Genomic DNA, 22,972 nt, shown 5'->3' on the forward strand with positions numbered 1-22,972 from the left:
CTGATGCCTCCGGTGTAGTTTCGGCCGCGGCCGAGGAGGGCGCCGCCTTGGCAGCAGTTTCCTTTGCCGAGACCCCTGCTGCAGGAGTCTCGGACTGGCCGACGATGGCGGCATCGGCACTTGGATCGACATCCCGGGCCAGAGATGTCGGATCTGCAGTAGTCTCGGTCCTGCCCACGGCCGGGTCAGAGGACTCGGCACGGGAAGGACGAGATGCCGGAATCTCAGACGCAATATCTCTGAGATTGGCTTGCTTGCAGAGCTTCCCTACAGAGGTAAAGCTTAACTATTACTACTTGACAACAAAAGAACCAGATGGACAAAAACGGCGGAGGTGATAAAGGCCTTACCCGGCAACCAGGGGTCTAGGCTTGGCACCACGGCCCGCTGCCTTCTTCCGCTTCACGTTCACGTACTGCAGAAATTCCTTCTCGGCAGCACGCTTCTTCTGCAAGCCCTGTTTCTCCCGAGTCGGAGCTTTCCCGGCGGGCTCCCTTGAATCGGCTGTGTACGGGAGAATAAAATCAAACTCACCTTATTGACAGAAGTTTAGAAGTTATAGAAGAGTGTCGGAGTCCTTACACTCGGTGCGGCGAGGAGCAGCATGCGGGATTGGCATGAAGTCCTCCGAGTCGGGGTCCTCATTGTCAGCTGCCGTGCACGGAGGCGCAAAGCGCTTGTCGGGGGAGCTCCCGTCCTCTTGGTGCTGAAGGGTAAAACTCTATGCAAGGGAATCAAATTGAACCGGGATAAGAATGTGTTAGGCAGATGCCAATATACATTTATGTCGGATACAAACATGAGGTAACAGAAAGATGAAATTTACCTTATGAGCGCGACGGTTCCGGGCGTATGCCGACATACCCCATGACCACTCCTCGGACATACTGGTCTTGGCGATCGCCTTGACCCGGCGCCGAACTTCCGCATGGGAGAGCTTGACAGTCGAAATCCTGTCCGGGTCGAATTGGCCGCCATAGTGGCACATCTTGTGAATCCGGCGCTGGAGTGGGCACAGGCGCCGGTACACGAAGGTGGCCAGGAGGTCGTCAGCCGACATCCCCTTCTTCTTGAACTCGAGGATCCGAGCGTGGATCTCGTCACCCTGCGGGAGGGAGTCTCTCGAGTTGACGGACCAATTCCTCTTCTCCTCCGGGGGGCCGATTTCGAATCCCGGAAGATTAATATAGTCGGCATCGGTGGAGTTCTTGACGTAGAAGTAGGTCTTGTGCCATTTTTTGCACGACTCAAGACCTTGGATTTTAGGGAACTCGGAGTTGCGGCGAGGAACGATGGTGGCAGCCCCGCACTGCGTCATCATCTTCGGTGCGCCGGGATTCTCCTTGTCCGGGATAACCTGTGGCCGGAACATGAAGTACCGGGACCACGGGGCAATGGATGGCCAGAGGCCGAGATAGCCCTCGCAGCATGTGGCGAAGGCCGAGAGGGTAAGAATAGCGTTCGCCGGGAGATGGTGAGGTTGGAGACTGAAGAAATCAAGAAAGGGACGGAAGAAGTCGCTAGCCGGCAGAGTGAAACCGCGTTCAAAGTGTGAGAGGAAGACTACATGCTCACCTTCCTCAGGAGCGGGAACGACCTCGTCGCCGAGAAGCCGGCACTGAACCTCCTTCGGAACCCGTCGGGAGCTGTGAAGCCACTTGAGATCCGCCGACGTGACGTCGGAGCCGTCCCACGCGGCTCGCTCGGAGATGGTCTTCTCCTCCGCCTAAGCAGCAGGGTCGGCGGCCGGAGCGCGAGAAGACGAAGCCATCGGAAAAGCAGATCTAGGGTTACGAGGCTTCGGCGGAAGCGGCTCTAGCGCGAAGCTCGGGCTAGCAAGCGGAGGCGGCAGAGAACCGGAGGCTTGAGAACAGGCTAGCGGCGGCGAACTCAGAGGCCAGCTATCGCGGCGGCGAGCAAGCTTGCAGCAAGCGGTGGCGGCGATGTGCGCGGGGAGCGAGAAGATAGAGAAGACAAAGGAGAACGAAGGGGCGAAGGCTGCGAGGAGAGTGAAGGGTTTTCCGCCCACGCCTTCATCCTCTTTTTATACCCGAGGCACAGTTATGGGATGCACGTTTCCCGTGATATCCGCTTGGTGGCTAACGGGAAGATCGCGCATGATTGGGGCGGTTATGTCCATCAAGGCGTGCGCTCGGTTGTGGGAAACTGTCGCGATCCAACATCTTTCTATGCCGGACCGCAACAGCTTCGGGGACTAGTGTCAGGGGAATGACCCCGGGTAGGGTCATAACAACGCAACTCTAGCCAAGTTAACAGAGACAACTCTGGCCGAGATAACGGAGGCTAGGCCGACTTGAATAAACATGCCGGCGCCCTCGAGTATGACTAACGCTAAGCCGGCATACCCGGCGTATGCCGGCATAGCTATCTTATTTTGTAAAGCTTGCAGGATCAAGATGAGTACGAGTGTCTCGGCAAGAGCCGAGATCGCTCAACGGTCTTATCCTGACCACGCGGTGCGAAGTAAAGCGAAGCCATCATCACTCCGAAAAAGTAGTCAGTGCCTGCACCACGGTGTCAGGTGACCACACGCTGGAAGCACCGAAAGGAGATTCCCTGACGGAAGCCGGCAGAGGATAGCTGTACCTGCTGCCTGCAGACAGTAAAAGTAAAGTTGTCTTGTCCCCCATAGTACTGCCCGGAGGGAGCAACGCCGCGTGCTCGGCAGGGCCCGTAGATGGTGACGTTGGACTCGGCCCACATGGCAGCGTACCATGTGGCGCCTATAAATAGACCCTTACCCCCTGCGGTAAGGAGAGACTCAGGATTCTAGGGTTTCACTTCCCTTCTTCTTCTTCTTCCTCAAGAATACAGCTCAAGGAGTAGGAGTCTTACCTCTGCAAGAGGGCTCCTAACCTGGGTAGATTTGTGTGTTCTTGCGTTTTTTTCTTCACGTCCTCCCTCCTCCGGATCCACCATCGTCCATCGGCCCCAACTCAAGCCATCCTATGGCATCTGCCGTGACACCACCACGACACAAAGCAAATCAGAAAGTTGCCGGGCGCAGGACATACAATGATGCGCACTCCCCTTTTGAAGTTGCAACGCTGCTCCAAAGCTGCAATGACCTCTTCAGCCGAAGTGGCCGATGGATTGAGTGCTGATCCTGTATGGATGGTAGCAACGATGGCTTTACCTTGCAGCCTCGCCGCCTTCTCTTCCATTCCGGAGGTGTGGGAAATCACTATCTCGGCCACATCGGGCCGCATATCAGGCTCCCCGTGACAAAATATCTCCTCCTCGAATCGGCGGCAGCTACCGATGTTGTGGTACGGAGGTGGGTTAGTGCTTGCCATCGCCGCCTCCCGTCGTTTCTACACACCTACTAGCCGCAGCGCCGCTGCCGTCCTCCGCCGATTTAGGGTTCTGGTCGGGATTTGGGTGACAGTAAAGGAGAGCAAGAGTAAAGGAGAGCAAGTTGGCTCCACATATAAGGAAAGATGACACTGGCCCCGCCTGTCATCTGAAGCCTCGTCCCACATGTCATCCTTTGGCTCGGCCCACCTGTCATCCTCTGGCTCGATCCCAGTGGTCAGCCTTTTCTCGGCCCACCTGTCATTAATGATGACCCGGCAACCTGCCAGGACGCACGGACGTGGCCCGCATGTAAGGTAACTAGACCCGTTAAGACCTGCCCGCTTGCACTGTCTCCTCGCAGCCCCTCACGCCAGAAACGCGGCTCTGGCCCCACCTGTCAGCACTCCTTGTGGCCCACCCGTCGGAAGCAAACGGTCAAAGGGGCTTGACCGTTAGCAGGTGCTCCGGGAGGGCATTTGCGAGGAAGCAGAAAGCGAACAAGTCTAGAAGCGAGCACAGTTTTGAGGCCCGGGTATTCCTGAGTACAGCTAAGGGATGAGGGGCACAGAAATAAAAAACCCTCATATATATTATTGGATGGTAATTGCAATCTATAAAAAATGTTAAAAATATATTAATATACGATCTAGATTCAAAGATTTCGTCGAAATAGAGTCATATGTGAAGACCGGTCATAAAAGGTGTAAGCACTAAAGCATTTTCAATATATGAAGTTGCCATCAATTTTAGTTTCGAAAATTTCATCGAGAGACAAAACTAACCGTAAAAACGTATCATAAAAGAATTAAATAGTTTAAAAGTTAAAATGTTTTAAGCGTGAGGTGCATGCATACATATTGTTGCCATGTGATGTTGACTAATCATTTGTAATCTAATCAGGTGAAGTGTAGGTGCATGTATACAACTGATTTTCCGCTGATTGATCCGTCGCGCTCGCCCGGAGGCTGTCCATTACCATTTTGCTCAACGGAAATTGATGGCCGTGCTGTCAATTAGAGACAACAAAATGGGACGGACTCCGAGCGTTCTTAGGCCATCACCCCTCTCAGCCATCCGATCGGGTTTTTTTTTTTTGCCATCTCCGGCCGTCCAAACGCACCTGGGCCTCGCGGCTGGGCTTCTCCGGTTGGGTTGGACGCTGCTCCGCCATGAAAATCAATGGCCGCTGGTTAACTAGGCCGGTAAATGGCCCATTTCTCACGTTGCCTGGCTCCTCAGTCCCTCCTTAGCTTCTCCTCCCGTTTTGCCAAAATCTTTGGGCGCGGCGCGCGGCCGATGCAGCCCAGCGGCCTCGGTGCCCCAGTCCCCAATGGCCCAACCCCAACCCTCGTGCGCTGCCCTCGCGGAGACGGACAGGCGCACCGCGGCGCCGCAGGAGGTGAGCAGGCGCTCCCGTACAGAAACTGCCGCCTTCAAGATGGTTTTCGATGCTATGGTATTGGTACCCCTCGACCTCCAGTTGCCTACGATTTTTTGGTCTCCCGTCTATTTATACTTCTTTTCCATCTTTGCTAATCCCATCCCTTCCACTTCCCCTGCCGGCAGCCATGATTGTTGCCTAGGTAGGGTTTTTTTTCTGTGGATGTCAGCTTAATTTGTCTTAGTACGGTAGCCATTTGTATGCTTATATCTTTCAGATTTTCATACAAGTTATACATCATGTTTAGGCAGGAAAATTACTCTCTGATGCAAGAGGTTTTGTTTTGTCATGTTTGGATAAATACAATCCAGCTTTGAAGTTGTTTTTCTTCTGGAACATGCTAATTCACCTGCTTTGCTGCTGTTTTCCCACAGGGGTCGTTGGGGGGAGGGTTCCAGCTGGTTTGGTTGATTGCAGGGAATTAGCTTTATGTCTTGCTTCGATATTACCACGGCGGAGACTGTACAGACGGCTGTGACTCCCTCTTCAGGCGATGGCAAGGCAGGCGACAGAGGTGTTCTCTCCAAGCATAGTCAGCAGCTCAAAAGTTTATTGCCAAATGACCGTAATCGTAAAAGAAAAGCAAATAAGGCATTGCCGCAAAAACTGAGTGAACTTCTTGAAGAGTGGCCATTTTTTTAACAAACTAATTTAATCATCCTTTTGTATGCATCTATTTTTCATTCATATTCTGATTTACATGATGTTTTAGCAGAATCAAGAGAAGGGATTGATTCTAGAAGAAATTCAACAGAGGGTGGTAAACATATATTGAGTGAAATAGATTCATTCACTCACCAAACCCTTGAGTGTATTGAAGATCAAGAGTGGACTGATTCTAGAAGAAATTCAGCGGACGATGATAAGCACATGTTGAGTGAAACAGATTCATTCACTCACAAAACCCTTGAGTGAAACAGACGATGATAAACACATATTGATAAACACATATTGAGTTTTGTAGTTTATTTCAGCTCCCTCCTGAAAAGGTGCCAATTTTCTACTTATAAGATCCATTTACCCAAGATATTGGCCATGTATTTTTACTGATTTTCAGGTCGACCTGATTCCCCTTCAGGTGTTAAAACTTTTCCATCTTGTGATATCCTGCCTAAGATTGTCCATACTTATTGGTGGAAGATAGTTGAAGGTATGCTTACGAGAATTGTCAGTTGCAGAGAATGCACCTAAGGAATAATTTTCCTAATAGCAAACTTATGAATTTTTTTGTTAATCAATGCTTCCTTGTAGAATTACTTTCGTCAAGAATTATGTAATTCTGTGAGTCACTGTCCAACCTTATTAAAGGTGGTTAAAAAATCAAGTATATTTTTAAAAAATATATAATAATGTACTATTGCACCATATATCAATTTTATGTCACTTGGTAAGTGCTTCTCTATGCATACTACGTCTATGTTTGCTCTTCAGTTGACATTACAAACAGGTTATGAATCCCTCATGATACTATTCCCTATTGTCAGCTTTCACGAAATGTAAGTCAGTCAAGGTGGATAATTGAAGATGAAGGAAGGGGGGAGCATCAGTTGAGGTAAAACACACTGCCTCCCTCTCTCTGTCTCAAGAGTCAAGTCCCAATTCAAGAAGAGAGACAGTTGAAAACTGCTACACCCTTTTGTAGGAGATTATTGGAGATGTACGTACCATCTGCAAATGTGATGGCTTCAAGTTTCATGCTTCTGGAAGAGAAGAAATCAATGTAAAATGTTGTAGTTTGGAAATGCATTTGTTTTTGATCGAATTGGAACTGCATTTGTTGGTATTTGCTATGCTGAATGTCTCATATCCACAGGTACGGATGCTTAACTTGGATCTGGTCAGTGGTCACCCATTTCTAATTGAAGTATTGATTGCACGATCTATTCCATATGCAAGTGAAGTTGAACAAAGTGCCGAGAAGATTAAAATAGCTCCGAAAAGAAATATGTAAGGAATCAAATTGACACTGGAATGCCATTGCAGCGGTTCAGTTGCACACATATTGCATATGATGTGCTTATGATACGGTATTTTGTAGATCAGAGTTAGAAATCTGAAGTTACTAGACAGTGAAATATGGTCCATGATACACGAAGGAGAAGCGAAACCATTTTAATTTGATGTCAATATACTTATGCTGAAATGATACTGTCGGTTGGTTCTTATTTTAACATTGTTTTGTCGCATCACATTATTGGCTTCTGCTGGTTCTTATTTTTAACATTGTTTTGTCGCATCACAACACAAAATAGACTGCTCATCCAATACTTGAGCTCATCGACCATGGGAACACTATATGTCTGCCAAAAGAATGCAATGCTTCCTTTCTTTACCTTAATTTCCATGCCAAACAAGATAAATACTCCGTAGGTATTTTCATGGTCCCTATGCTACTTTCAAAGTCATGTATAGTCGCCTATATACTCCCTCCAGCCCATATTAAGTGTTGTAATATTGCATGTATCTAGAAGTATTTTAGTATATAGATACGTTCATATTTAAACAAATTTGAGTCACTTAATATGGGACGGAGGAAGTATTGATCCAACAAAATAATATTCTCATTTCAAGTGCTTTATCGATCACTTCATTTTTTATTACATCCAAACTTGTATTTCTCAACTATTCTTAACAAGGGGACAGCACGGCAGCACGCGCTACCATGGTCTAGTAATTAACACTACCGAGGAATCTAGCGAGCCACTCTTCTGTGAATTGAAGGCTGAATTAGCACTGTTAAGTCATGGCTAGCTGTGATCTTGTCTCTAGCTAGTACACGCAAATGACCTCGATCCTATATATGCAATTAAACATTTCTTGTGGCTTCGCAGAAGAAAACTTAGTGTCTTTTTTTTTTCTCACGTGATGGTGATATGTGACCTTATTGTAACCCTAATACTCCCTCTTATTCATAATGAGTGTCCCAAATTTAGTACTCCCTCCTATTCATAATAAGTGTCTCAAATTTAGTACTCCCTCCTATTCATAATAAGTGTCTCAAATTTAGTACTCCCTCCTATTCATAATAAGTGTCTCAAATTTTATACTAAGTACAAATTTGTACTCCCTCCGTCCTCAAATAAGTGACGTGGATTTGTATCATCACTTAGGCTGTTTGGGGGCTCCGCCGCAAAATAAAATTTGGGGATCTGGCGCTTCCCAGCTGTGCCCCCAATACCAAAATTCAAAAAAACATGGAGAAATTTGATTAAAGTGGGCGAAATTTGATTAAACTTGGCGAAATTTATTCAAAATAATAAAAAAACCTAGCCGCCGCCTACTCGTCGTTGTCGGTGAGGTTATTCCACCAGCTAGTCGTCATCGTCTCCCTCCTCGCCGGCGGGCTCATCGTCGTTCTCGAGCCCGACGACGACGTCGCTGCGGCAGAGCTCCTTCTCAGCCAGCTCCTTCTTGTGCTCGCGCTCGCTCCAGGCGATGAGCTCCTTCTCCGACTGGTTTAGCTCAAGGCGGCGCGCCTTCTCGGCCTTTTCCACCACTCGTTGTCCCAAAAATTCCTCCGAGTCATCGGCGTGGCGGAGCACGAGCGCCTTGCTCTCGCCCTCCGACGGGGTTGCCCCGGCCTTCTCCTTCTTGGGGTGGACCAGGTGGAGATGGCCGCTAGACGGCGACGGCGCCCAGCGCCCACGGGAGGAGCCGGGCTCGTCCTTGACGAGGCGCAGAGTCTGCAGCATGCGCGCTGCCGACGATGATTGGGAAGAGGCGAAGAAGGAGCCACTGGACAGCTTCAGGCAGCGGTTGTGTCTGACCGACATCGGTGGCGGGGGCTCGCGGCGGGGCACGTTGACGGCGGCGATATGAACCATCCCCACCGGGACCTGGCCACGGTCCTCATACCGGGCTAGGTTGGCGACATGCTCATCCTCGAACCATTGTGCAAAGGCCCTGTCGGTGTGGCGGTCCCACTCTGGTAGCGCCCGCTCCTCCTCCGCATAGCCACCGGCAGCGGGAGGACGCTCGGGAGGCGACAGTCCGACGGCACGAGGTAATCCGCCCTGTGGAGGGCTTCGGCCTCTTCCAAGGCGAGCCAGTGGCAGCCCCAACCATTCGCTGCGGCACCGTCCATCTGGGATAGATGTCGATGGGCGGGCGAGAGAGAAGAAGGGCGAGAGGAGAAGAATGGTGAGGGCAAAAATGGCGAGCACCGCTGGGCCGGTGCTGCTTTTATAGGCAGGCGGTGTGCACATGGCGAAAAACGGGCATTGAGAATGTGCGGGGGCGCGCCACGTTGCATCTGACGGGACGGGGTGGTGGTTTGACCCGGTGACCACCATTAATCGTCTCGGGAGCCGAGGAGAGGCCGATGATGACGATTAATGGACGCTAACACGGCGTACGCACCGAAATAACGCATGAAGCCAGCGCCCCGCTCGCCTCCCCGTGGATTGGGTTCGGCCTGGGGACGCCGGCTTTTTTATTGGGCCGTGTCGGCACCACGGGATTTTTGCGCCAGCGCCCCAAGCCCGTTTTGGGGTCTTTACAGGCCTGGGCTGGAGAGGCTCTAAACGGCTTGGGCCCGAAATCCCGAGCTGGGCTCGGCCTCGGGCTCCGCTTCATCACCACCACCGATTATAAAAGCCAGACCGAGATCGTCGTCCCAACGCTGGCATAAACCCTGGCCGCCGCCGCGACACAAGCCCGTCCGCCGCCGCCCTGTTGCGTGCTGTCTGCCGCTGTACGTCCCGACAAAGAAGTCGCCGCCGCCGCCGCGACACAAGCCCGTCCGCCGCCGCCCTGTTGCGTGCGCCCCGAGCCGTCTGCACCGGCGACGTCCGCCGCTGGAATCGGCTGGATACCTCGACCCCTGATCCCCAGTTAAAAACACCGCGAGCCGTCCGCCGCCACTGCGCTCCGCCTCGATCCATCCACCCCAGCGGCGCCACCCAGTTCAAAGCAAATCGAATCAGAAGGGGTTTAGTTTTGAGTTAAAGGATTACGCATGTATTATGCTTAATCACTCTGTCTTTGTTCAGGTTTTGGTGTCAGGATCTGCTATTGGCTAGAAGGGATTGTTTCCATCGAGTCCTCGACACTCAGGTTCAAACTTTCCACCTCCCTTATTCCTGGTTAATTTCTCTATTCCTCTTCGTTTTGGAATTTTATTACCATACCATGAAATGCTCATTTTCTCGGACCCATTTTCTCATACTGTTGGTCTTTGATTGTTTTTTTTCCTTGCTTGCATAGTAGTATGAACTCGGAACAGTTGAAACTCTGTTCTATTTAATCCCGTTCAGTGTTCTTCGTCGGTGACAACAGGTTGATGCTAAGTTACCTGTTTTCTTGTCCTTTGTGGATTACTTGAAATACAACAATTGATAATTTTGTAGGCACAAGACAGGACTATAGCTGGCCGGTGATACTCCTTTTATGCTTCTATTTTGGGCATTGTCAAAAGGAGGATCATGGATTAGCTGGTCGACAAAGATGACAAGATTTATTTTTTCAGAGCAGCCGCTGGTTTAATGGCTTTCCTATTCTTTTTGTGGTGCGGTATATTTGCAGCTTGAGTGAGCATGTCATTCTCCATTCTAGAAGCGGCAGGGAGTGAAAAACAAATAAGACAGAAATAGCACGTGTGCATTTGATGATGATTATGCAATGGTTTACTTCAGTTAGATAAACCTCTCACAATCTTGGTGAAGGCACTAAAGAATGTTTCCTTAGACAGGTAAAAATGCCTATATAGGTCTTTACATGGTTATTTGTGCACGTCATGCTCAGACTTCGCTTCATTTTGTTAGGTTGATTTTTGCATAACATAATATGGGGTCGAGGGCATAGTCGAGGGTCTTCTTCTGGTACCTTCAATAAAGACGGGTGGGAAATTCTATAAACGCTCAATTCTTCAGGAATTAACATGAGTTTTCTGGACATTAAATCTGCCGGAGAGAAAATGTAACTGGGTGTTGATTTATGTTTTTAAGGTCTGAACATTTCCATTGTGGAACGACATGTAAAAAGAGTAAACAAGTAATAAAACATCTTGTCTTCGTTCAACCTCTATCTACTGGTGAAAGCACCATGCAGATTGTGCAAGAATGAACATGTGTATAACTTCACCTATTTTGGGAAAACTTTCCTGATTCTTCTGTTGCAATCTTTCAATATTTTTTTGGCTTGCCATCAGTTATAGTGTTTGATAATACCTTTCTGTAATTCTTCTCTAACTGAATTATGCTTTGACAAATATATGAGTTATAGTGCTTGCGCCATTTGGAATTCTCAAGGGGAATGATGCTTTCAGAGCTTTGTGAGAGCACTCTCATTGTACTTTCTTGCTCATCATGTAAGAATTCGACATTAATTTGAACACAAAGCGCATGATCACTGTCTAATTGCGGTGAATATTCTTGTATTTTCTGTGATTAGTTATGACATATGACGGACAATAATCAGATACACTTTTCACGTGTTGTACCACGAAATCTGCAAGACTGACAGTTGCTTTGGTGCCTTGCCAAATCAGTTAACCAATGTATTGATATTACTTGTGCAAGAGTCTTATTGGAGATTAAAAGAAGTTGATCTTCGGGAAGGAAAACCGCGACCCTCTGTGAAAAATCTCAAGTTAAATATGGAGATCACGAACATACAAAGTTCCATAGTTTACATCCATAAGACCTCGACTACGCCACCTATTATCTTCAGCAAGCTGAAGAATGAAGCTCGCTATTGGGCGCTCGTGGGTGATAAGCTTCTGAGGAGTATTATGCCGGGATAGTAGGCCTTTGTTATTGTCTTTTTCTTTTCCTTTTCCTTTTCAACCTTGTTTGAACTCCTTATTTAATGAGATGAGGCAAAGCCTTTGCTTCCGTTTTTAAAAAATAAATAGTTTACACGGTGGAAAGTTCAAGTGCAAAAAATGTCTCTGCTGAACAAGGTAGTTATGCTCTGTCTATTATAGAATAGTGCTTGGAAAAATATATGTCCGGTGCGCCAAGGACAAGACTTCCGTTGAATTAACACTGAGTTATAGTTAGACGAATTCTTCTTGTTTGTGACTTGGCTAGACTTTCACTGAATTTGCACTTAATTAAAGTTCAGCAATTAATAATTCTTAGGGAACAATATCTTCTTGTCGCTTGCAATTATCCACGTTTCTGATTCAACTAGACCGAATTAAACGCCTTAGAAAAAGATTAGTTCGACATGAACTTCGAAATCTTAGCCATGTTCCTTTCTTGCATTGTTCCCGTTTTTCCTTTTCGGTCCCCTCGGGGATTGCTTGTTTGTACATTCTCATTCTCTTGAATGACGGAATCGACCGTCTTTTCCTCGAAAAAAAAATCTTAGCTGTGTAAAGTGTAAACTCCTTGTTGATCTTGATTCTGATTGAAAGCCCGTGATATTAGATTATAATACTTTGACGGACAGATGATGGCGTTGCATTTTTAATTGTTTTTAATTTATTTTGTACTATTAAATGTTTTTGTTTTACTCCAGAAGGCATGAAATCAATACTTTTGATTAGACGAGTTGCACCATTAGGCATTCGCACTAAGAATGATATTTTCGGTTCTTTGTGGCAGCGCTCTTATTGTACTTTCTTGCTTATGAGTTCAGAATTCGAACTCAGACGGCATGATCGCGTTCCCATTGCGGTGAATATCCTTGCATTTTCTGTGATAGTTAGGACATGACGTACAATAATCAGATATTATTATTGGATTATTTACATTTTAGTGCTCTTTTCACGTCTTGCACCACAAAATCTGCAACACTGAAGACAGTAGCTTTGGTGCATTGCCAAATCAGTTGATCACTGAATTGATATTACGTGTGCAGAGTCTTATTTGGAGATTAAAAGAAGTGGCTCTTCAGGAAGGAAAACCATGTCCCTTGATCTCTGTTAGACATCTCAAGTTAAATTTGGAGATCATGAACATATGAAGTCCCATAGTTTACATGCATGCTGGAAAGTTTAATCCAAAAAATGTCTCTGCCGAACAAGGTAGTTATGCTTTGTCTATTATATAATAATGCTTCGAAAAATAAATGTCCAGTATGCCAAGGGCAGCACTTTCGTTGAATTAATTCTGAGTTATATAGTTAAACGAATCGGATTGAAGCATATTGTTTCTTACGTTTGTGTTTATATTAGATTTTTGTAAGATCTATGTAAATATATTAGTGCCATTTTCCATATAGGTTCTATTTTAGACTACACTTAATTCGAATTTACATTGAAAGTTTAATTATTTATCGATATCTTAACAGTGGGCAGATATGCATGTCTATGAGTTTGTACATAGTATTCATTGAATAGAAAAATTAATAGACACCAAGTTTGGTTTCAATATTTATAGTGCATGCTTCTCTATATATGATTATATTACTAAATCCACACTAACATCAGAGAAAATTAATACATTCCACATAATTTTTGTGAATGTAACATGCCTGCTAATTCACCACAAGAAATCCGTCGGTCCATGACGGTTCTCTCTCGACGGTCTCAAGATCATCACTGACGGTATGAATCTGAAAACTAGAGGTTGAGTATTTTCTGACTCACCCATAATTTGTCCAGTATATCTTCACAAGGGATATGGTATATCGTGCCCATGTTTGGCAAATTAAAGACTCCTGTATTCAATGAGTGGGTTTCGTTTATTGATATAGATGCCCTGGCTTCAGTACTCCAACACTCACCAATTTTGAAATGCTCACCCTTCAGCTTCATCAGTGAGGTTTGTATTCTGTATATACAATGCTAGTATATCTTTAAATGTATGTTCAATTGATTTCACTGAAGTACTTTGTGTCCAATAGGACCTCGTAACCGCGATAGGAGCTGAAGAAAACTATGATCCAAGAGAACAGCCATTTGCATGCACACACCTTGTGGTAGTCAACATTGAATGTCAATAGGTCGATGAGAAGGTTTGCAAAATTTTGAAGTTCTTCAGTACATGTGGCATACTTGCTGAGAACATTAGCATCAAGAAGACCATAGGATTGTGGTCAGATTTTAAGCTAACTGTTCGTCACTTCATGCTTCATGTCTTGTGCAATGCAATTTCTGAGTTGTTTTCTTTCTGAAACAAAGAACTTCTAACTTGTACATTCTCAGATGTCAACATCAACTAGGGTGTATGACACACACCCTTTACCAATCCATACATATTGGACGTCCATTATCATTTAATAGAGATGGATTGCAACCTGATGGAGTTCTTCTAGTTAATCTGTAGTTGCTGGTGACACTAGAAGTCTACAACAGCTGGCGTAAATTGTCATTGACTCACGGTGCCTATAAAGCTGTAGTCATCCAAGCAAAACCATCTAATTGGTGGGTTTTATTCCCCTTTTTTCTTTGATCATGGATTAATTACTGGTCAAAATTATAACTGTTCTCATCTTCAATTGCAGTTTTTTTCTCCTGTTTCTTTTATTCGGAATCTCCAAGTATCGTGCTATTTTTCTGTTGTAGTAATTTGAACTTCAGACCCTAGTGAGAGATTACTAAAATATATCACTTCTCATCAATCCAGGAAGGATATAATGGTCCTGCACTTCTTTCTAGATAATGGTGCCTCATTATTTTGCTCTTCTCAGCAGGGTTTGATAGCCATCCTAGCATGTCCCCTACTGACTAAAGCCTGAAAGACACTTGATGCTTGGCTATTGACATGCAATCAGATTTTTTGGCTTATTCCGGGTTATGAAGAAATTTTTGTCAAGATGCATGTTAAATACCAATATTTCATAATGAATCAGAGATGTTTAAAGGCTTCAATTTAGGGAGGCTCCCGGAGCAGCTGCTTCCATCTACTCCAGCGCCTGACTCACACCTTCAACCACTGATGGCGACTAAGATGTGTGCCTGGCCATGGTGTTGTTTCTATCTCTAATATTTATCTCTGGAGTCGTGGCATTTATTTCTCTGCTTAGTTCGCAAACTTGCCTTCCTTAGTTTTTCGATAAAACTTGGCAAAACTGTTTCCCCTTGCCAGACTAACTGCCAGGATGCTTTTACCGGTCTGAACACTGCCATGTTTCCTTCAAAATCTATGTTCTAAGAGAGCATGAGTTCAATGATTTATACTGCCACTTGAGGAGATTATCTAAAAAATCTTTGACTTAGATGATAGATGTGTCTAAATTTGCAATTTTCCTGCTTGCTCAAGTTGTATCAAAAGACTACTTGCATTTCTTTTAAGGTTAAAAAATTCTTTACAGCAAGAATTTAGAATACTGTTTATTTCATTTTTGTGCTATGCCAGCTCATTTATGGGCATCTTCATTGAATTTAGACAAATATTAACTTTGCCCATATTTTGAATTGAACGATTAATGCTATTGCATGTATGAACTGCATAGTGCATAAGCAGGTACCATTGATGGATGATATGTTTGATTCATTTTATTAGATTTGAAATGCATGTTACTATCATGTCCGTAGCAAAATTTCCTTTTTGTTATTGTTTGCAAATTCATGTTTCCCTCCAATCCGTATCCGGATCAAAAAGAGGTTCCATACTTTTGATGCTATAAAGGGCCATGGAGGGGAATGAAGTAGATGTTAAGTCCCAACCCTAACCGAACTCAAAATTGGTTTTCTTCCTTAATTGATCTGATCCCCTCTCGCCTCTGCTGCTGGGATCTGATATCGTCGGTCGATACGTCGGACCGGGGACATGGTTCAAGAGCCTAGTGAAATACAACATGTGCATCAATAACTTGATCTTTCTTTGTGAACTCTCACCTCTTATCGATTGCGAATTCAATCCGTATCCAGATGAGTCTCGTGAGTCATACCCATAGATGGACATGTGGATTCATTATACGTAATGTGCCAGGTTTAGTTGCTTGAAATCAATTGTTACAATGCTAGCGTTGACCGAATAAACATTGAAATGCCTGTGCTGCCAAACATTTGAGGATTTTAAATCTTACTTTGTTGATTTCTCTATGGATTTCTCCAACTTGCCAGTATTGGAGGATTTAAATATGAAAGAACGCGGCATTTGGACACAAGAGATGTCATCTATATCACTGCAGCGTATGAGCATTTCTACATGTTAGGTAGATGATGAGATTCGCGTTTTGATTTTTCCACCATGTCTTACTTCACTTCTTGACCATTTTCAAAGCAGGCTTTCTTTGCTTAAAAACATGTCATTGCTAGAAATATCTTACGTTAGGCTGGACGTCGACGGTTTGGTTTATAGCCTTACGTAAGTTGTTTGTAGTAATGACATTTTTTTAAGCAACGGAGTCCTGCCATGGAAATTGTCAAGCAGAAATAAAGTAAGACATAGTGCAGAAATCAAAACGCCGATCTTGTCAGCTACGCGACATGTAGAAATGCTCAGAGATGTAGGGATATGGATGACATCTCCTGTGTCCAAATGGTGCATTTTTCAAATTTAGATCCACCAATACCGGCAAGTCGGAGATATCCACAGAGAAGATAAAGATCCTCAAATGTTGGGACGAGAGGCATGTCAAATTTTATTTGTCACCAATACCATAGTAATAAATGATTCCAAGCAACTGAACATGTCTCATTACAAAGTACTGAATCCATATGTCCATGTGTGGGTATGCATCATGGGCCTCATGTGGAATGGAGTGATTTCGTAGTTAACAAGAGGTGAGAGTTCGCGAAGGAAGATCAGCTTGTTGACGAACTTGTTTTATTTCTCTAGACTCTTGAATCATGTCATCGGTCCAGTGTAGTAGAGGAGCAGGCTGGGGGTGGACCTTCAGAGGTGGTGCCACCGATGAGAGAGCACACATGTCCTCACAACCCCATCTGCCGACAAGGATAGCACCATGTCTTCACTTCTTCTTGACCATTTTCAAGGCAGGTATCCTATGCTTGAAAACATGTCATTGCTAGAAACATCTTACGTGAGGCTGGACAGGACGTCGACAGTTTAGTTTACCACCTAACATAAGTTGTTTCTAGCAATGGCATGTTTTCAAGCAAGGGAGTCTTGCCATGAAATCTTCAAGAAGTACAGTAATGCATGGTGTAGAAATGAAAATGCGGATCTCATCATCTAGGTGACAGGCAGAAATGCTCAGCCAAAGTATTGATATGGAGGACATCTCCTGCATCCAAATGACGCATTCTTCCTGGGTCCAAACACGGATCTCATCCAAGTGATCATTTAAAATGTGAAGTAAGACATCGTGCAGAAATCAATGCGGACAAGTTGGAGATATACTCATGACATGCGAAACATGAGAAGACCGAGTGAAAAAATGGAGAGTACATCCCGTTGGGACTAGAATTTCAGACCACGGAGTGAAGGCAGTCAACAACTCCAACAGCCTGCGGGGCAGACGAAAGACTACGTTGGTGGCTCAACCGATTGCCTGAAAAAGCCTCAATATATGGGCTAATCAAATCTCACTGACCTTGATAGACTACTCACATGATTCTTAAAACCCAGCAAAGGAAAAAAATTAGGATCAACGAGTCATATATGTCATCTTGAATACTACAAAATTCAAATTATGTTTTATTGCGCCTAAGAAAAACATAGAATTATTTCGAAATGGTTCAAATGGATGGAATTTTTCATATGAAATCTTGTGCAAATGAACCGTAAGGAAAAAATTATATGTTTTGCAATCTTATGAATCAGAGGATGCACGTAGGAGAAAATTTGGAGGATTAGAATCGTCCATAAATCCTTTGGATCAAAGAGTTCCTAAATGGTTTCCAATTTCTTTCCACTTAACATTTTTTTCTTAAAACATAATCGCGTGCAGAAGGGGTAACACCGTGGCAGCCGCGACAGGATGCCAAGGACAGATGCCTTTGGTGGAGTGATTTCAGCCGGATCTCAGACAAAGTGCACACGGTGATGGAGGCAAAGCCGAGTCTGGCCAAAGTAGCGGCAACTGGTGACATGCAAATCCCAGCAAAGGCGAGAGAGGAGACCCCCAATGAAGGAAGAAAACCTCTCAGAAATTCTGTGGTTAGGGTCAGGAGTGCTTGGAAGGGCAGTTCACTAATGTCTAGGGAGGAGGTGTCTAGATTGAGTGTCTTCGTGCCGAAGCCTTTGGCAGATGCCAGGTTAATTTTGGGGAGGATTGGCTGATGGTAAAAGAAAGAGGGTTGTTGGATCTAGATGGCAGGTCAAGAAAACTGGTTGGAAAGGAAAAACTGTCTTGCGCATTATAGGTTATTTCTTTGTTTATCTATGCTACCAAAATTAGAAACTAGTACAATATACAATCTATAATAATAATGAGGACACTCGCCGCACAATGTACCTATACCGCACGTGACTGTTTTTTCTTTCCAATCAATTTTGTACCTTAAGTTTGATAAACAAGAGAGAGGTTTCCAATTTTGGTAGCATCTGAAAACTTAGGAACAACCTATTAGGCTATTATGCACGTGTATTTTCATTCCAATCAAGTTTGTTCACCTTTGCATCTAGATCCAACAATCCTCCAATTTCTTTTACCCTCGACCAATCTTCCACATCTTCCCCAAGTATAACCTTGCATCTTCCGGTGCCTTCAGGACGAAGACCTTCAATCTAAACATCCCCTCTTGGACCTAACATCCGAGAGGTTTTCTTCCTTGGTATACTCTCCTCTCTCCCATCATTCGGGATGTGCATGTTGCAGGTCGCTGCGACTTGGGCTGGAGTCACCACCACCATGCGCACATCCTTCGTGGATCCGCCTCAGATCCCTCCACCCAAGACTTTTTTGCTTGGCGTCCCATCACGGCTGACACTGTTACCCCTCAAGTTTGGCACTCAATTATATTTTAAGAAAAAATTGATAATTGAAAACAAATTGGAAACCCGTTCCGGGCCTGTCCAAAGGATTTTTGTTCGATTCTAGTCCTTTGAATTTTTCCCAAGTGCATCGTTTGATTTATAGGATTGCAAACCATCGTTTGGTTCATCTGTAGGAAAATTTCTATCCATTCTAACCTCTTGGAACGAATCCAACGTTTTTCTTATGCACAACCGAACATCATTTGAATTTTGAAGCATTGACATGACACCTTGATCCTGCATTCTTTCTTTTCCTACGTTTCAACAATCCTGCGAATGAAAAGGCCCCCTTAAAGGCCAGATAGCTTCTAGCTATCAGAGCTGTTTATTATTGTGTTCACTTTGTGGTTCTGGATATTCTTAGAATCAATGGGGCCTCTCCTTTTTTTTCACTTGTTCTTCTCATGTTTCTCCTCTCTTGCATGGGATCCTCCCTGTTCGACCGAATGGGTAAGGGTGTGACAACAAGAGAGGAGCCGAGTAGAGTGGTGAGGACCGCATTAGCACCTTCCCAATGAACTCTCTTACACCGGACCCAGGACATGGTTGAAGAGCCCTGAAAAACGAAAGAAGTTCCTCAACCATCTGATTTTCCATCGCGAACTGTCACCTCTTGTCCACTGCTAAATCAGTCCTTATCCAGATGCTGCCTGTCACGCATATCCATACATGGAAGCCTTTAATCGTGCACAAGGGTGGGCGTCAGTTACTCTCCGGCTGACTTGCTGTTTTAGGCTGTGCGGAGGGGCACTGTGTGAAAAGCTTCTGATCCTTGACGTTCGCTATCAAGATGTTGCCAGGTGTGAGTATGTGTAGTAGAGAGGTGGTAGCTGTTGCTGCCATCTTAGGTTTACAGAGTGCAAGAGGCTAGGGGTAACTCGCTGTTTTTGTCTCTTCATTTTGATGCAAATTATTTAAGTTGTATTAACAGACACATGGACACATGGTTTCCTTTTATGAAACCGGAGTAAATGCCCTCTATTTGTAAAAAAAAAAATGAACCACTGAACCAACTTGGATCACTCGTAGCTCTGTCTAGGAAGTGCCTGCATTGGGTGCATCCATGAGAACCCACTGATAGTGGCTTCAGTACTTGGCTGACCGCCCGGTGGAAGACCTGGTTCTACCACACAAGGGCTGCTTTCCTAGTCCAGGATTATTTTCCTCATATGTAATTCAACCTCAGGAAATGTTCGATCTTATTCAAAATATAAGGTCTTCATGAATGTCTGTCTTGTTTCAGGAATATATGTACCGAAGTTCAATAGCGGTAGGTACCAAGGAGAAGACGAGTCAGGGCGTATTGACAAGAATAGCTAGGCTGACCTTCCAGCCATACTCCATCCAAAGGCCCATGAACGTAAGTACACGGGGTTTGGTATGAGTATTAATTTGTTTTTAAATTATATTTGAATGCATATATTTATGCAGGAGACTTCGATGAATCATGAGTACGTTTATGTTTATGGATCGGATGTATTTCAATTTCTTTGACATGTGCTCTGCCGTTTGCACATATAAAAGTTCTTTGCTGGGACATTTCAGTAGATCGAGGCCAAGGGCTAAGATTCCTATATCTTTTTGTCTTCTACATACACTTGTCCTTAATTAGCATCGTAGTAAGAGGACACCAAGTCCTTAATTACACGATTCAATTTCTTTGATCTTTATCGTGATTGCTCTGAGGATCAAGTGTTTAGGCTAAGCTAGGAGGAGGTGCATATATGTTTGCCCGCCGGAATTGTTTGTTTGGCCTTGTTTCTTTTGAGATAACAACAGTTCCAGGAGGACCATGATATCTGATCAAGGCATGTTACTGGAAAACTGAACAATCAAATAAGTTTATTATACACATCCTTAAGGGAGTTGATGAAAAACACACTCTGCCTGTGGCAAACTTTGTATAGTACACCCTCCAATCCTAAATTGTTGTCAAAATAATACATGTATGTAGACGTTTTTTAACAATAGATACATGCATATTTTGATAAATTTGGAGAGGGAGTACTTGTTGCAGAGATTTTTCTCAATTTACTCTAACAGCTTAGCCTCACGTTCCCTTTATAGAAAAAAATAGCTTCACGTGACGACATTGGGAAAGAGCTTGTGGACATTTTCATAAGTTATATCCGACCTATATCAAAGAGACCATCCTAATATCGAGGCGAGGCTATTGGATCGACGGAGAAATAGCCATCTTCTTCCCAGTTTCTCCTATTCCATAGTTCCTTTTAAAAAAAAATCTACTACTATCTGTCCAGTCCACTAGCTAGCTCCTCTGTTTCTTTTTATGCTAGACAAATCGGAGCACTACCACAGCTTGACACAATTGAGTACGTTAAACATATTTGCTTCCTAGTTCGGTTCTGGCATTGTGCCTCCGCATGACATACATCAATGACCGCTGGGGATGGAAAGGCTTGGCGAGGAAAACCAAATCATGAGTTGAGAACGAGCCAGTGGCAGTTGCAATCTAGTCCTCGAGGATGTATGTTGGCGGTTATTCGCAACACACTTTTGAGATGCTTAGATCACTCTGCAACACTTGCACTTCATTCTTCCCGGTGTCTCCAATTCATATAGACTTATCCTCATCTCGTAGCGATCAGTAAATTGATTTGTGTCATACTGTAGCGTGGACATGTCCCCCACCTAATTAACATAGTTAAATGTTTAAAACAAATAGTCATGGCTTCAAAATGTGAAGTGTGGTGGATGAGATGTGACCGAACTTATTAGATCGAACAGGTGACGATGGGGTAGTCTGTAGATATATATATCCATCCATAGGGGTAGTGGAGATCATTGATGATGTACATGTGAAGGTTGGCGGTGAATTTTAGTTCCATCTTATAAAGACCACTTTCGGTCAAAGTACATTTGTTGTTCATCTCGTATCATTATTTCTTATCTTTCGTGGTCCTAGCACAATTCGTGTGTTTTTTTTTACTTTGTCACTACATTAATACTGATCATGATGTCCTTTTGCTATTTCAAACATTGTTGTCGGGGGATGATCATGGCAACACAATTCTAGCCGAGATAACGGAGGCAAAGCCGGCATAGCAGTGTATGCCAGCATCATAAAGTTAAACTAACTCTAAGCCGGCATCTCGGGCGTATGCCGGCATAGTTCTCTTATCTTATAAGTTTGCAGGATAAGGACGGGCCCCTCGACCTCGGCGGTGCCGAGATTCCTCAACGGTCTTATCCTGACCACGCGGTGCAAAGTAAAGCAGCGCCATCATGATCTCAGAAAAGCAGTCAGTGCCTGCGTAGCGGTGTCGGGTGACCACGGTAGAGAAGCACCTAAAGGAAATCTATGACGAAAGCCGGCAGAAAATAGTTGTACCCGTTGCAGGCTGGCAGGGAAAAGTAAAGTTGTCTTGTCCCCTGCGGTACTGCCTGGAGGGAACCGAGCCGCGTGCCGGCGGGGCCCAAAGAAGGTGACGTTAGACTTTGCCCGCATGTTACTGTGACATGTCTGGCCTATAAATAGAGCACTACCCCTCGGTAAAGGAGGAGGAGACTGGGACATTCTAGGGTTTCCCCTTCTTCTTCTTCTTCTTCCTCAAGAATACAACTCAAGGAGCAACGTTGTAGAGCTTACCTATCTCGGCTAATACAGCAAAACAGGAGCAGGAGTCTTACCTCGGCAAGAGCGCTCCGAACCTGGGTAAATCTGTGTGTTCTTGTGTGAATCGTGCGTGTTCTTCTTCACGTCCTCCCTCCTCCGGATCCTCCTTCGTCCATCGGCCCCAACTTAAGCCATCTTATGGCATCTGCCGTGACACCACCACGACAGTTGGCGCCCACCGTGGGGCCAGCAGCGGCACTGGCTGGAGTTTTCATCCGGACGGGAAGCTTCCCCGTCCCCGGAGAACGCGTGGTCTCTGGTTTGGTCCAGAGATTCGGCTCTCTAGGCTTCATCGACAACAACGCGGGCTGCTTCAACAATGCTCCGCTTCCCTGTGCAGGCCGCTTCATCAATTTGGCATGCACGAGGTCTATGTTGCTACCGACAGCCCTTGTAGGTACCCAGAGCAGGTGGTGATGGCTGAAGATCCCCCCGCCCTCCACACGGCACGCGGCCGGGATGTCGACTGCCCCACTGACTGTCTGGAAGTCATGGTGACGGCTCATGGCACTGACGCTAGAAGGGACGCTGCGGGAAGCGGCGCGGTCCCAACCAAATCCGGCAAAACGACAAAGCTTCCCCTGGAGAAGCCGGAGAACATCGCTGCTCAAGCCGGCACGTCGGCCCTGCCGCTGATACCGACCCAGCTTCAGGCCTCCATCGAGCGGTTAACTACGCCGGTAGCATCAAATGCTAACCCGGACCAGCTCAAGGCGGAGTTAGAGTTTTAGAGACAGAAGCTGCTAAAAGAGGCAGCCGACGTCGCTAGCGCCAGACAACAGCTCGAGATCTCGCTTC

At 45.3% G+C, this 22,972-nt stretch overlaps 1 long non-coding RNA gene across 12 annotated transcripts; it reads left to right on the top strand.

Annotated features, from left to right (window-relative positions):
• Positions 1 to 9,368: 9,368 nt before the first annotated feature.
• LOC104584615 lies at positions 9,369 to 14,961 on the top strand. Of its 12 annotated transcripts, XR_002959987.1 has the most exons (4): positions 9,370 to 10,448; positions 10,982 to 11,066; positions 12,566 to 13,470; positions 13,553 to 14,087. It is a non-coding gene; the product is annotated as an uncharacterized LOC104584615 (long non-coding RNA). The 12 variants fall into 12 exon arrangements; XR_002959980.1 differs by having other exon boundaries at positions 9,369 to 10,448; positions 10,522 to 13,470; XR_002959982.1 differs by having other exon boundaries at positions 9,369 to 10,448; positions 10,982 to 13,470.
• The last annotated feature ends 8,011 nt before the right edge of the window (positions 14,962 to 22,972 follow it).

Source organism: Brachypodium distachyon, chromosome 4, assembly GCF_000005505.3.
Source record: "Brachypodium distachyon strain Bd21 chromosome 4, Brachypodium_distachyon_v3.0, whole genome shotgun sequence".
Classification (NCBI taxonomy): Eukaryota; Viridiplantae; Streptophyta; class Magnoliopsida; order Poales; family Poaceae; genus Brachypodium; species Brachypodium distachyon.